The 15,766-nt window shown below is 36.4% G+C and overlaps 1 long non-coding RNA gene across 1 annotated transcript; it reads right to left on the minus strand.

Moving 5' to 3' along the window:
* Positions 1-1,855: 1,855 nt before the first annotated feature.
* Positions 1,856-12,211, minus strand: LOC123869464. Its single transcript, XR_006796896.1, has 3 exons — positions 12,201-12,211; positions 10,863-10,873; positions 1,856-2,004 (listed from the first exon to the last, which is right to left on the minus strand). It is a non-coding gene; the product is annotated as an uncharacterized LOC123869464 (long non-coding RNA).
* Positions 12,212-15,766: the final 3,555 nt, after the last annotated feature.

Consider the following 15,766-nt stretch of genomic DNA (forward strand, 5'->3'; position numbering starts at 1 on the left):
GTATAATCTATCTCCATTCCAAATTTCAGCCTAATCTGTCCAGTGGTTTTTACATGAAAGAGTAACACACATACACGCAAACTTTCGCTTGTATAATAAATTTATTAGTGTGGTAGTTTATGAAGCACGACACACGTCACACTGTAGAGTGCGACAACTACAAAGATTGACGGCTACAGCATCTCACGGCTACGGGGCCTGATAACTACGGCACCTATCAGCTACGGCGCTTGAATACTACGACAGACGATTACGGCGTCCGCCTGCAGGCTTAGCATAAGATTTTATACCTCGCCAGCGTTGATAGTATTCGGGCGGTGAAATACTTCAGTAAAGTAAAATGAACCTTAGCTGCCTTGCTTTAGTGCTCAAGTTTGTCCAGATATCTACAGTCGACTACTACGGGCGGCTGACGGTTACGGCGTCTGACGGCTACGGCCCCTATCAGCTACGGTGCCTGACTGCTACAGTGGCTGACACTGAGGCTGAAATTTATAAAGCGCACTTTGACTTTGCTCTGACTTAAGATTGAGTTAAAACGAGACAGATTTATGTGAGAGATATAGCTCTGTCTCGTTTTAACTCTGTCTTAAGTCTAGTGAGGCGGAGCGCGCTCTATAGATCTCACCCTGAGACCACACGATACGTTTCCGGTAAGTTGCAGCACCGCACTGCTGTGGATTTGAATATTGGCTGCTACACCGGCCCTGCGTTGTCGCTCCAGTAAAAACGGCGTTGCAACACACCGCCTTTCCCCGCCTCGTTTTGGCGGTCCCAAGTCTGTTGCGATACGGTGCGGTATCGCACGACGTCGTAATGGATCGTGTGACATGGTACAGTGATTTTTATGTAGGATGACGCAGCGGTACCGCTCTGGCACCCTTCTAGATCCGACGTAAAATGAAATTCGGATCAAGTACACAACCCCTCATAAATAGGTAGTACTAACTACTAAGGCTACTTCGGACCGATTTCTCGGATTCGGTTCCGATGCAGTGCGTATAGAGCCGTACCACCTTACGTTCGTAGAACGTATTTATTGATAACCCAACCCCGTTTTGTCCCTGTTACCTTGCAGAGTTACCTACTCTGTCTAGACAACCAATCAATCTACTCAATACTCTAGTCTCAGTCAATCTACTCTACCAAGTATTTCTTTAAGCTGTGCCATTGTGTTTGCAATTAAACTGGCTGGCTTAATACTAGACTGCATCCGGCAATCACGGCATGTAATGTATATTTAATTGCACATATCGGCTTGTTTGATTACAAATTACCGGCCTGACATACCACGGGGAATATCTTCGTCTAATTACAGGATAGGACATATCAATGAATTAATTATAACATTACACCCAAATTGCTTAACATAATATTCGTCTTTAGCTGGGTCCGTACTAAGCACGGCAAACTTGTGAGGCTTTGTTTTGTGCTTGGTCGTTTATGGACGCACCTTGAGCGAGGCAAATGCACAACTTCGCGCGTCACCAAGAAAACCAGCACGTCCTGGCAAACTACGCCGCCGGATAAACCAAAGCAGCCTTGCTAGGCTGCTTCACTTAGTGAAGGCTCTGTCTGCTATTGTGTATTTTCTTGATTAATACGTGTAGGTTAATTTTGTGGAACAATCATGGTTTAGGCAAAAAAAAAAATGTGAGGGGTTGTGTTATGGAATACCCAAAGATGCGAAGCTGGACTCAATCACTCACAGGCAATAAAACGCAATGCTCAGCTAATGAGCTAGCTGCCACGTTCGTTCGTCCATTCGTTGATTCAATTTTTGCCATTTAGTTCCCCAAGCAAGTTACTTCCCATTTCTATGCCACACTACAGTCAGTTAAAAACCTTCGTGTCAAAAATTATTATCTATCTTTTTTTAAATTTATTTATTCATATTAACTCTACAAGGTTCATAACATTACTAACTCGCCAAACAGGTGGGCCAGTTTGTTGGCGAGGTGGCGCTCTTAATATGTACATAACTTACTACTATTTCAACGCTATCTCACAAACACTTTATAGTACATTTTTATTTTAAAGCTGTACTAACACAATATAGATAAACAAACACAAATTAACACATTAATTAAACCTGAAAACACGTCTCAATGTGAAGTAAAAAAATTACAACCATATTTCAGAAGGAATTCGTAAACTTACGGGATTAACCAATTTAAATGACCATTAGTCGTAAATATAGTTGGAAGCAGTTTAGATGTATTGTCCTCTGGCTAATCGTATGTCCCTTGTGACCGTCCCTTGTCGCGGTAATGCGCCTGATTACGCTTGATGGATGAATTTCATTCATGTTAGCATTAGCGACACAATCCCCCACTGATGAAGCGTCGCCCTAATGCCTCAATGCGGTGACAGATTGTATAGTATAATTTATAGGCGACCTTTGTAGTGACAAATGACCCAATAAAAATCCATTACAACTGGTTTATCGAATTGTATTGATATGAACAGTGGCCCAGACGTGCTGGCTGAGGAACACAAGATCAACACCCTTAACTATGTTAGTCAGGTATTGACAGTAAGCTCATCATCGCTCGGGAAGAGCGTTCAAAGACCAGAATTCAATTTGAGTCAACATATTATAGCATGATGTGCCTACTTCTAACTATAAACATAATATACACACGTTCCAGGGTCGGATACGAAAAAAATAATAAATTATTTGAAATACAGTTTTTTGATTAACCTCCTGAAAACATCCGTCAATGTGTATGTAAAGTACGCGACAGGTCGAAACAGCATCGGGGCAGGGATGCCCCGTACACCCGCACAGCCCGCGTACTATAGGTACTCCCACAGAAATAACAGCAGCCGTCAGCTTACAAAATATTGATTTAACAATAAACTGTCATTTTTTTAGTACTGTAGCAGAAGTATTTTGATAAATATGTGCGATGGCGCAAGGAACAGCAGTAAGAGGGACAAAAAATTTGAGCACGCTGTGTCCTTACCTATGATCTCTCCGGTCGTGTCAGATTACCATCCCATTGAATTCTGAGAAAATAATAGAAAATACTGTACCTGTGTTTACGCAGATACCTACCTAGCCGTTAACTATAATACATTCCTTGCAGTTGGCTAGTCTCCATCAGGATATACTGCGGTAGCCGTCATTTCATCAGGAATATTATTATAATAATAATTTGATCTTGACGCTTAGTATATCCGGAGAATGTATTTCGTCTGCGCCTCTTGATGTCATAATATTATGAGCGCTAAGCCAAATCGGGCCAACTGTTCCAGACTATCATTTGTTACTGGGACAATATCACTGCTGACCTCTCTCGCTCTCTGACATCTGACATATTCCGGCTTCAATAAATAAGGCACATTTCAGGACGACGCGATTTTCATGACCTAAATAGTGCCATAATGTGACATCATTTTAACAGTCGAATTATCAGTTGGTATACATTATTAGGAAATAGAATACATTTTGGACCCAAAAGTTTAATCTGGTAGAAAATTTCGGATGTGTAGATATAGTTATTACGAGACACCCAAGCGACTTACATTATACCTACTGGTTTATAAGAATACTAGATGATGCCGGCGACTTCATTCACGTGTATTTGATTTTTTTATCCTGTAGGAACTCTTTGATTTTCTGCGATTTTTTTATCCCAGTAAATCAAAGAGTCTATTTACTGAGTATGTCAATTTCCGGAATGCAAGCTGCCTCTGTATCAAATTTAATACAGAATCCCGTGGAAACTCGTTGATTTTCCGGGATAAAAATAGCCTAAAATTATCCTTTCTTGGGATGTAAGCTAACTCTGTACGAAATTTTATCAAAATCGGTTAAACTGTTGGGCCGTGAAAAGCTAGCAGACTGACAGACAGACAAATAGGCAAACACATTTTCGCATTTATAATATTAGCGTGGATAATACCTATTTTTGGTACCCATTTATTTTGTCTAGCCAGATACCTGCAATCTCTTTTTGCTGGCCTTAGAATTCTTGAATTAGAATATGCCGTTACAACCTCTGCAACATTTTATTTTTAAAATCAATTTACAAACTACTTGATCGTAGAAGAAATTACGCATTTATTCAGCCATAAAAAGCTAGGTAAGAAGCCCGCTGGACCGATGACCTGAAGAAGGTAACGGGGAGTGGGTGGATGAGGAAAGCGGAAGACCATGTTTGGTGGCGCGCTCTTGGAAAGGCCTATGTCCAGCAGTGAACGCTTACTGGCTGATGGAAGGGAATGAAAAAAAAAAGAAGGTAGGTACTCATTCACCATATTAGATATATTATGAAGAATAAATGACTATGACTATGACTATTTTGTCTAGCTATTTATACTTACCCACATTTTCTCTTTCCGATATCAGTATCTTCATAAATTTGAAAATATGAGAGCATGCAGCATGAAACTACTCGGTACACGCTTCATTGAGCGGTTCTACGAGTTTTCGATTCGCAGAAAAATATATGGGAACATATTTGGCAAAGGCGAGGACATTTTAATCTTATTTCCGAAAGTTATTAGCTATTTTACGACGCTGCGCACCAAACATTTTTAGAGAATAGCCTTTACCAGCGATTCCACCAGATGATTTTGCATTCTGAGATTCAAAAATCCACCAGAATAAAGCAAATGTTATTTGAATTAAAAAATATGAAATAGTAACCTGGAATTTAAAAACCCCCGACACAAAAACCTCTATAAGGAAACTAGAAAAGAGCTGATAACTTACAAACGGCTGAACCGATTATTTTCGATTATAGCTAAGAACACTCTCGATCAAGCCACCTTTCAAACAAAAAAAAAAAACTAAATTAAAATCGGTTCGTTCGTTTAGGAGCTACGACGCCACAGACAGATACACAGATACACACGTCAAACTTCTAACACCCCTCTTTTTGGGTCAAAGCATTATTTAAAAAAAATGAAAGCTGTGCGGGCGAAGCCGCGGGCATCCTCTAGTAGTCCATAAATCCCATAAAGAGATCATGTGTCCTACTCCTCGAACGTTACACTAAACCTTCAGTCCTTAGAATCCCATGCCTCATCAAATAAGCTTACGCGGAGCTTCTTAGTGGTTGGCGACAACGGTAATGGTATAAGTTTGCGTCGTAACGTCCGAAACGATCAGTATGGCTGTAGATTACCATAATATCACTTGTTTTCTGTGCTTCAATACACTTGAAAGAGGAAAATTTTACTAGGCTATTACTAAAATGTTAGAAGTAATTTGCACCGATCTAATATTATTGCGGTGGTAGATGCTTTTGACAATTCAAAAGAAATTGTAAAAGTCTAATTGAATAAAAATATTTTGAATTTGAATTTGAATTTGTTTTTTTTTGTAGCTGGTTATTAACCCCCGACCCAAAAAGAGGGGTGTTATAAGTTTGACGTGTGTATCTGTGTGTCTGTGTATCTGTGTATCTGTCTGTGGCATCGTAGCGCCTAAACGAATGAACCGATTTTAATTTAGTTTTTTTTGTTTGAAAGGTGGCTTGATCGAGAGTGTTCTTAGCTATAATCTAAAAAAATTGGTTCAGCCGTTTAAGAGTTATCAGCTCTTTTCTAGTTTTCTTGTAGAAAAGAAGGTTAGATAACCGTTAGGTTCATAATATTATGTCAATAGACAAATGTCAAGATGGACGTTGCCTAAATACATAATTATTTATTTGAAAATGATGTTTTGGAAAACTGAAAATACTTTGGATCGTCGGGGGTGTTATAAATTTTTAATTTACACTTGTGAAAATAGTTACTAACGAGAATGGAAGGATTTTCTTAGTATCCTGTAACCATTTCTATTTCTTTTTTGTTTTCAAAATAATTCATTAAGTAGGTATATAAAAATATAAAATGCTAGATGATTTAAAAAATCCATGTGGGTATGACAGAATAAATTATTTATTCTGTCATACCCACATGGATTTTTTAAATCCTGTGGGAATTCTTCGATATTTCGGGAACAACAGTAACCTATATGCCCGTCTCCGTGATGCGAGCTATGTCTATACCTTCGACATTCCCTTGTACGAATAGACCGAACCTCGCAATCATCGTGACTCGTGAAGAAACCTGCATACCTAAGAGTTTTCCACATAATGTTCTCAAAGGCTTGTGAAGTTTGCCAATGCCACTTGACCAGCGTGGTAGACATGGCCAAACCATTCTTAATCTGAGAGTACTGTGCTCAGTAGTGAGCCGGGAATGGGTGATGATGATGACGAAACTAAACATTACATTCTCCCTCTCTCTCTAGTCGTTCCTTCATTTCTGAAGATCGTGGTCCTGGTGTTCTTGTAACTTCGTGCGGACTAATTGTTTCAATCGACTTCTATCGGGGGCTAGTCTTGTCTTGTCTGGTCTGCCCATCTGGTTGGTGAGGGGCCGCACTGGAACATTGCATTACAATATAAATAATAGCCCATTGAGCTGATGTAGCCTTGTATCGTTAAACCATTATCATAAATTGTGCGAAATTGCAGTCCGATGACATTATGTAAAGTGTTCTCCAATACAATACATAGGGGTGTGGTTTCATAAATTAGCACATTACATGTTTTATGATTTGTGCTAATGCGTTTTGGTGATGAACGTTAGAAATTAGTATACAAAGTAGATAAATAATATTTAGATTGATTATATTACCTATAGGTACCATGGTCATAGGTCGTAGGTCATATTGTGATGACAGTGTTCACACTCTTGTGCTTTGAACCCTCGCTTTTTGAACGAGTATCAAAATTTGAGTCATAAATGGTCGTATTTTCCGATTTCGTTGACCTAAAAATTTGATTCTTTTAACAAATCTAAGGGATCGGAATGGTAAGTATAGTTCGCGACAGGTCGACATGGCAAACGGGATGGAGACGCCCCGCACATCCGCACAACCAACGCACTAACCCGGTGCGGGATAGCGCGGGTGACGTGCGTCCCCCCGCGTCACACCACGATTGCCATCTTGAAACGTCGCGTACTATAGGTACCATTTTTATAACCAACTTGATATACCACCTGATAAAAAGGATTGTGACAGACAGATGGACAAAGTACAGTGAAGTGTACGGAACCCTATAAGTAAATGATAAATATTAGCCCGACGTAGGTAGGTAGGTGTATATCACGAAATTATAGAAACAGGTTTCCTTGATTATAACATTTACCTGACCATAATAAACAAATAGTAGAGAAAAGCAAAATAAAAATAGCTTTGAATATCAAGAAGTTGTTCTGAAATGAACTCGTTAGAATGAAAGGAATGAAAACGGTTCGCATTGTTAGAAAACCTTTTCTTTTTAAACCTCGCCTTAAAAGCACTCTCTTTGGTACGGCTGCAAGTTTTCTAAGACGCAAACTAATTATTCATGCACGAAGTTAAATAGAATGAAATGTTCAGATAACTTTAGGTATATGACATTACTATGTTTATGATAGCTGTAGCTTATTCTTAATCTATCTATTCTTAATTCTATCTAAATTTAGGTTAAATGTAACTTAGATTTCAAAAAACTTATTTTCTTTTTATCTGTATATAAAGCTTAAGTCATATTTAGCTATGTTCTGGGTTAATTGATTAAAACAATAATAGATCCGTAGTACCAGAGTAAATAAGCAATCGATATAGCTCAACGAGTTGCGAAGACAACGGATCATAGTGACTCTTGCATAGATATAGTTAAACACTTGGAAAGTGACCATAGACTACTCTTTAAAGTTGCCACAGGATTTTTAAATACTAAATCGATGCGGACCAAGTCGCTGGCATTAGGTACCTAGTAAAAATATTTCACTGATTTTTAAAGTTGTTAAAGTTTATCTTTAAAAACGAAATTTACAAACAAAAATAAGTTCCAAAAAGGTATCTAACTAAGTTGTTCAATTAGTCTGTATAAATGAATTCTAAATTAATTTAAGAAAGATTTGCCGACAGAACGGGTTGAAATTAAAACTGAAACAACGAAATTGTGAAGTTATTGCTCTCGAAACAAAATAGTTGTACCTACCTAAAATCGGCATTTGCTGCTTTTAAACTTTGCTCATTGTTTCGCTAGATTTATAACTTTTTGTAAAGTTTAGGCTTTATTTAAAAGGTATCTAAACAAAGCTTGTTTTCAGCAACAAACAAAAACAATGCAAAAATCAAACAGTTTCTACAGAATTTTTAAAAGACTTAACTGTTTATTAATGTATTGAAGTTTAATAAATTGCTGGTTTCCACGATATTGAAGTGTCTGGCAAAGCATGACGTGATTTCTAATACTATTCCGAAGAGAATATTTAAAAAATTAGACTTTATACCTTGACGTAAGATTTTTTACACCTTTATTACCTGTTATCTCCCAAAACCACCATGATCCAAACTTCATAGTCGCTAATCGTTCCTCCCTGTGATGGCCGATGGGGACAATACGCAAACTTTCAGCTTTTTTTTAAATAACGAAGGTCTAGCACGCGCTGACTCTTAGTCCACAACGTTTTAAATGTAATACTTACCTAGTTACTCACCGAATTTAATGCAATTATTTCTTACTCTACGAAACGGAAGCAGTTTATGTATACAAAACATTATTTGCTAAGAGAAAAGTTTAACGCTCTTAAAAATATTGCCTTCATTTAACAGATTATACATACGCGCCATTTCTCGGTTAAATGGGAACAGTCTCGTTGCTGTAAGTAAAAAGTTTGAAAACATCCACAAAACCTTAAAAAGTTAAAACCTTTGGCGAAAATGTGCGAACATTTTGCTGCAAAGTAACGCCATCTGACATTAACAAAGAATAACTTACTTTTTTAAGTCTTTAGTAATTCGTGACTTTAGCGCACTCTTGTTGAAACTTTTAAATGCTTTTATGTATTTTAAAGACTTACTTGATTCTTTTTTAGTCCAAGTTATCAAAGAAGTTCGAAGTCTTGATCATATTACTAGGTGTGGAACTTTACAACGATATCATGCTCGGCACATATTCAGCAACTACCTAGCAACCAAATCATATGAGGAAGTTCAAGTTTCTCTTTTCGGATGCCAATGCTATGTAATATTACGGATAGGTACTCAAGCCGCGGGGGCGGCCCCTAAAAGCCAAACGTCCGATGGAAACCTAAGCTGGTAAAAATCAAACATTTATTTTTATTCCGAAATATCAAAGATTTCCCACGTGATTTTTAGAAACCTAAATACCTACACGCAGACTAAGCGTGGTCATTACTCATTGGTCTTATATTTTAAAATGAAAGAGTATACAAGGAACCAAAAGCTTAATTTGCTATAATCCGCCAAACCAACGAAATCTGTATGGTACCACACAAATTCCAACACCACTCGACGCGCGTTTCTGCATTGCAATTTTTTAATTAGACTGTAAGGTCTACATCTCCTGAGGATGCTCCGGTGTCGGGGCGAAACGCGCGTCGTTTGGTGTTGGAATTTGTGTGGTGCTGCGTACCATACAGATTTCATTGGTTTGGCGGATTATAGCAAATTAAGCTTTTGGTTCCTTGTATATCATGGACTTCCGCAAAATAATGCCTGCTTCTATAATACAATGAAAGAGTACACAAAATAGGCTCGAGGGCTGGTACATAAATCACGTCTCATCACTCCATAGTGATTGAGGAAAATCACAAAAGGGCTGCACACGCCTTGACAATCCCGCGGAAGGCGAATGCTTTAAATAAAGACGTGTATTTTGTTTCTCTATCGGCTAAAGAAAAGGTTTTCGCGCGTGGGGAGCCTTTGTTTTATTTATTGTTTCCCAAAAATTTGCTGTGACGTTTAAAATGGAATAATACAGTTTCTATTTAGTTTATTATTTTGAAAACGGATTCGTTAAAGCTCTAGATAGTGTTATATTAAGATTTATCGTTACTAATTAGTGCTTATTAAAAAGTAGGCATTCCTTCTGAGAGGAGATTGTTGTCCAGTACTGGACCGACGATGAATTGATGATTATGATGATAATGATGGATATAAAGTTCTTATTTACTGCGAGGAGTACAGTGTGCGAATGGTGACGTCATTTTTGGGTACCTACTTAAGCAATAAGAGATGCTAAAGTAGTGTATGCCTAGTTTTTTTTTATCGGAATTATACATGAATTAATGTGGATTCCATTCCAGGTTAGCTAATTTTAAAGAAAAAATTCTTGAATATACATGTAGTAACTGGAAGCTGTGCTGGAAGCTTATCAGTTGCATGCAAATCATAGAGGCATCTAAACTCTTCTTACCCTATTGAAATACCATTAAGTATATTAGTAAAATGTTACACAAAAATACCTATTTGGAATAAAATCTTGTGTTGTAATCCAAACCATCGAAATATATAAATCTGTTAACTTGTACAATACCAGTGACTTTCAGCTCAACCCTAGGCCAATTCATATGAAAGATTTGTCCAGGAATACCCTTAATAAATTCGTCACAAAACAAGCGTAGGTCAAAATGATATTATAATAAGATATGACAGTCTTGAGATAGCCTGATACCTCTTAGCGGTGGATGCGGGAAGGTAAGCTTGACAAATGACTTCTCAGAAACTACGTGACCGTCCCTCGAGAGTTACACTTTCGAAGAAATAGAAAAATGTGGCTTGTATTAAACTGTACTGAATTCCTTTATTCTTCTTATATTTTTGCTGTTGAAAAATGTGACATTATTGCGCGATTACAAAGCGATATTACATTTTAAAATGGAACAGATTTCTTTTAGTCAGTTTGATGTAAAATGGTGCTTTTCTTACAGATTTTATCTGAGTAGGTATATACAAAGTTTATGAGATCTGAAAAATCACAATGTCCTAATTCCATACCAATAATATTATAAATACAATACTGTTTTGTTTAAGCATGTTACTTCCAGTCCAACCTCTGAACTGATATACCTACTCAGTACACACAGCCTAACTGAGGCTATAAACTTGAAATCTACCCCTAAGGAGTTTAAATACGAGGTTTTCAAGTTATATGTACGCATAAAAATTAGTATTTAGAAGTTCAGGTTAACATGAAAAAGCATAAAAGGAAATATTCGTATAGGTATATTGTTTCGATATTTTTGAAAATATCAAACCACTGATTTTGAAAAATTCCACTCCAGCGAAGCTAATGTCGGTGAATACTTATAGGTACAGTATTTGATATGAAAACCTGTAAAGTTGCTTGGTTTTATATTTTGCCAAGATTATAAATATTTGTATGAAGTGATATTTCCTCTGAGAAAACCTTAAAATGATGTTAGCTGAAATATCAATACAGCACCAACTGAGCTGAAATCTGCTCTCTCCTAGTAACGTGCTCAGCATAAATTTATTTTGTGCATTAGCGATACTGGGGGACATATGGCAAGCGACTGCACTTTTGCATTTCAATGGCTGAGATAACGTGAATAATTTAGTTCCTACTTAATTCCCCTTCTATATTTCTATAAGTTGCAGTAAGACGAAAATTCACTACCACACGAAGCTGGAGACGGAATATTTACAGGACGTGTGTCATTTGTGTACAACATGTGATAAGTTCTATTCTTTAATTTAAGTAAAATAATATTGAAAGTACAATAAGTCATTTTAAACTTAGATAAAACCAACCTCATGAGTTTTGCACTTAGAGAAAACAGGTCGTGTGCTTTGGATATAAATTATGAGGGCAAACCTATCAATGAAGTTTACCCAAATTCGCAATAAAGAAATTTGATTTGATTTGATTTGATTTGAAAAAGTTTTAAAAAATCCGACTACGGTTTGCACTGCAACATGTCCGAGTGTTTATTAAATGAACAAGAAATAATGTAAAGATCCACCTACACAACTTTCAGGTTGTTATTTCGGTAAAATAGCTTAGGAAATATCATCTTGATTTTGAAAAAACCTGTTCAGTGATATGCAACTTAATTTATGTCTCTGTGGTCATTTTGTATTTTATGTTTTTAGAAACCGGCCATTTTGGTTTTAGAGAACAAAATGTAGTCTATAATCACTGCATGGTTTATAGACAAATAATTTTGTCTACTGATCGTTAAACGGACCTACAATCTTTTTAGGACCATGTGAAATCAGTTGTGCTAAATATAAAACTCTCTTATTAAAATCACTATGGTTTCAGTACCCTTGAAATATCTGACTTTGCTGCTCAAAGGTAAATTTTATAAGCAGATTTCTTCCTGCAATCTGATTAATGTTTTACTCATAGATATGTGTTTTACTTTACTCGCACTAACTATTCTTCCTTTTTGGTTTATATAATGTATCCTCTGTTTCTTTTAAGTTTTATAATGGACCTTATATTGTTGGTCTTCCTCTTTCTTTCGTTGTGAGTAAGATGAATCTAGTCTAGAATAAGAAATATATTTCTGAATTTACCGGTAATATATAAATTATACAACAAAATTATAGGAATAGGGCGTAGGACTACGGACACGTTTTGACAACAAAAAATAACAAATAAGTTATAACTAAACCGTTAACTAAGTAATAATAAATTAGAAAACTTATTACCTACTTAGGTACTTCCGAAGTGGTACAAAAGAATCCATAACTGACTTAAAGGAAACAATGGTGGTGGAATCTTGCGCAAAGGTCCAGGTGCCTAACAAACAGTGTTGTCCTATAATGGGATCGGTTACCTAACGGTTCGATAGTAATAATTGGCCCAAAAAAACACCAAAACAATTAAACAGTGCAACTTCGGTCATTTATCATGAGCTTTTTTTGTTCTGAAACGCAACGATTTGAGAACTAAGTAGACATGATGCCATATTCCAAACCAAAAATTTTGCGAAACCTAGTTACAAGTAGGCATGATTTAAGTTGTGCCCCTATTCTTTGTTAAGAAGTGGTTAAGACAAACGATAATCGACTTGTGCCCAATTTTTGTTTAGTTTTTATTCTGGAATAAATAAAGTTTTCGTAAAATATGCCTTTTTCCCTTGAAGCTTGAAATAATATATTTCATTAGTGAGTTTTTGTAATTTTACTGAAAAATGCGACTTGTGCCCCTTTTCCTTCCGACCACAGAATTCATAGACGCATTCATGCTTCGAAAGAATGCCACAAAAATTCCAAAACTCATCCTATCTTTGCTGTCGCAAACCCGTAATTGACGACTTCCCAGACGTAGTTTTTATATTAGTGGAATTTAGTTTATAATTTCTTAATTGGTTCCTGGTCTGGTCAGGGGAGAAGCTAACCATTCTAGCAAAGCTGTGCTGCAAAGCGATTTGGTTTTGATAAGAACCGATCAGGGTTTTGATAAATCTGCCATATTTGCCAGGTTAGCTCACTTCCACCTTAAATACTAAGTGTATAACAATAAAACTTTCAGATGTTAGCTCTAGCAAATCAATTGTACGACACTTCCGCTATGTAAACTATGTGGAATTGCGGAAGTTATATTTCAATGGAACCACTTGGTGTTAGACTGCATCATCACTTACCACCAGGTGAGATGGCAAGATATTGATCAACTTGTCGAAGATAAAACAAATATAAACAAAGTAACATTTGATGTATCGAAAGAAAAATAAACAGATATTATATTCTCAGTTTTCAAAATATGATACAACACTCTACGTTTTGAAAACTACACTTTGATCTGGAGACCTGAAGCTAGTTTGTCGAAGATCAAGTATTTTTATAGTTTCCTCCAAGAAGCCAAATGCAGGTTTAGAATTCAGTATGAAACAAATACGAGACTACATTTAGGGAAATTGGAGTTGAAATGTTTTCTATATTCCAAAAATGTTCCTGAATTTTTGATGTCGTAAGGACGGTGCGAAATAAAATTTTCTTTTATGTAGGTACTGAACAAGTTTATTAAGTGACTTTGAAAGGGTTAAGATTTCAGTGGCCTTGTTGGTATGTATATTAGTTGGGCCGTTTCTCTGTCCCATCGTGACTTCTAAACTCATGCTAAACTCATTGGTCTTGATTGAGAATTCATATCGTAAAGGCTATGCCAGATATGAACATAATAAGGAACATAAATATACTTTGTCAACCCACGCTAAGTAGGTACTTACCTACAACCATCACAAAATAAGTACTTACCATTTTTGTGATGGTTGTTATTTTAATACAAAAGTAGCGTTTGAGATGGTTCGAGTTTAATCATTTTGGTATTTCTTATTTAGATGCAAATCTGCCCAAAAATGGCATCAAAATGGTGATTACATTATACATTTGGGTACACATTTGGTAAATTTTCCATGTATATTTAATACCATCAGCCACATCTGGTAATATCACGTGATGTAGCAATGTCTATTTTAAAAATTCTCGTACTCTACCTACAAAATTGGAATCCGCAAATTCTTTTCCTTACGCCTGCGACTTCGTCCGCGCTTTTAATTTCTTTAAACTAACGGGTAAGTACAGGTATTTTGACCGTCTTCAAAAAAGGAAGTTATGTATTCGACCCGTGTGTAGGCATGTACGGATGTATGTATGGCCACGATTATCTCAAAGATCGATGAACAGATTTTTATAATACTTATAGGTAATTTCTAGGATATAACTTCAGGAAGGTTTTAGTACCCATATGATAGAGCTTGGTACCATTCTTATCTTACACTTATGCAACCAATATTTTTGATATGTAATTTTCGGGATTTCTAAACCTATTTGAATTTTTTTAATCAATTATAGAGAATTTTTTATGGAACCAACCCACAAAAATTTCTGCATTCATCTCCTTAGTCCTGATGCTACTGCCCAAGTCATTGAGATCCAAAGACTGTTCTAACGGCTTGAGCTTACGTTGATGTGCCAGTCAGACAGTTCTTTCAAGTTTCAGTTTCTTCTAAAATATACCTAAGTACTTAATTCATACTTAATACCTATTTAATCCTGAACACAGGCAGGCCTGTGTTCAGGATTAAATTCTGCCTGGCTGTGTTACCTTTTCATAATCTATTCATTTGACTGATTTTGGAGATCTTGAAATCCAAGGATACATTCTTTTTTCCGAAAAATCGAAGAGTGCCTACAGGATGTTTAAGAAACCGAAAACCCCCTGAAGTAAGAAATTATAGATTTCCATAACGTTAAAAAAATTAAACATGAAAAAAGAATGTAACCGTGTTATTTCTTTCGATAAAATAATTTCTGAAACCTTCCTCTTTTGCAGTTAAAGTTAGCAAATAACGTGCAAGCGGAAACTCGCTCAAGGCTGATAACAAAAGCAATATCTCATCAAGCCTTTGTATCGAGAATTAAATATTCAAAATGATTCGCTCATAAAATGAAGCTCAACTATAGATCATTCAGTGTCTGTTAATAAAAGTTCTTGTGATTGATTGAACTACTGAAATTATTGCATTTTATTTTTCATGTTATTTTGACCTGACCCTTCCCGGTTTCACTCGGGCGGAGTTTCTGAATATCGTTTTTGGGAGTTGTCCGACCGCCGACGATTAGACAGAAACGAGAAGCGAGTGTGTAGTTGGGATAGTTTTGTTGCTGGGCTATGAGCGACTGTGCGAGTGCGGTTTTTGGTTTTAATCATTGAATTGGTAATTAATTTTTCTGTAGTTGTTTTTATGTGACTTAGTTTATTTTTTAAATGCTTTACTTGAATTTTAATTCGTGGTGGTCAACATTGCTTTATTGCCGTCTCTTTCTCAGATAAATCTATCCTTCTCACGTTTTTGCTTGGTTCTAGCCTCCCAAGGAGCAAAGCTAAACCCACTCCTTAAAATAACTATACCTATCTACATAACTAACCATAAAATTAAAAAATTAACAAGAGCACGTAACGCAATCTTAAAATAAGCCTGAACCGAA

Source organism: Maniola jurtina, chromosome 11 (genome assembly GCF_905333055.1).
Source record: "Maniola jurtina chromosome 11, ilManJurt1.1, whole genome shotgun sequence".
In the NCBI taxonomy this organism is placed as follows: Eukaryota; Metazoa; Arthropoda; class Insecta; order Lepidoptera; family Nymphalidae; genus Maniola; species Maniola jurtina.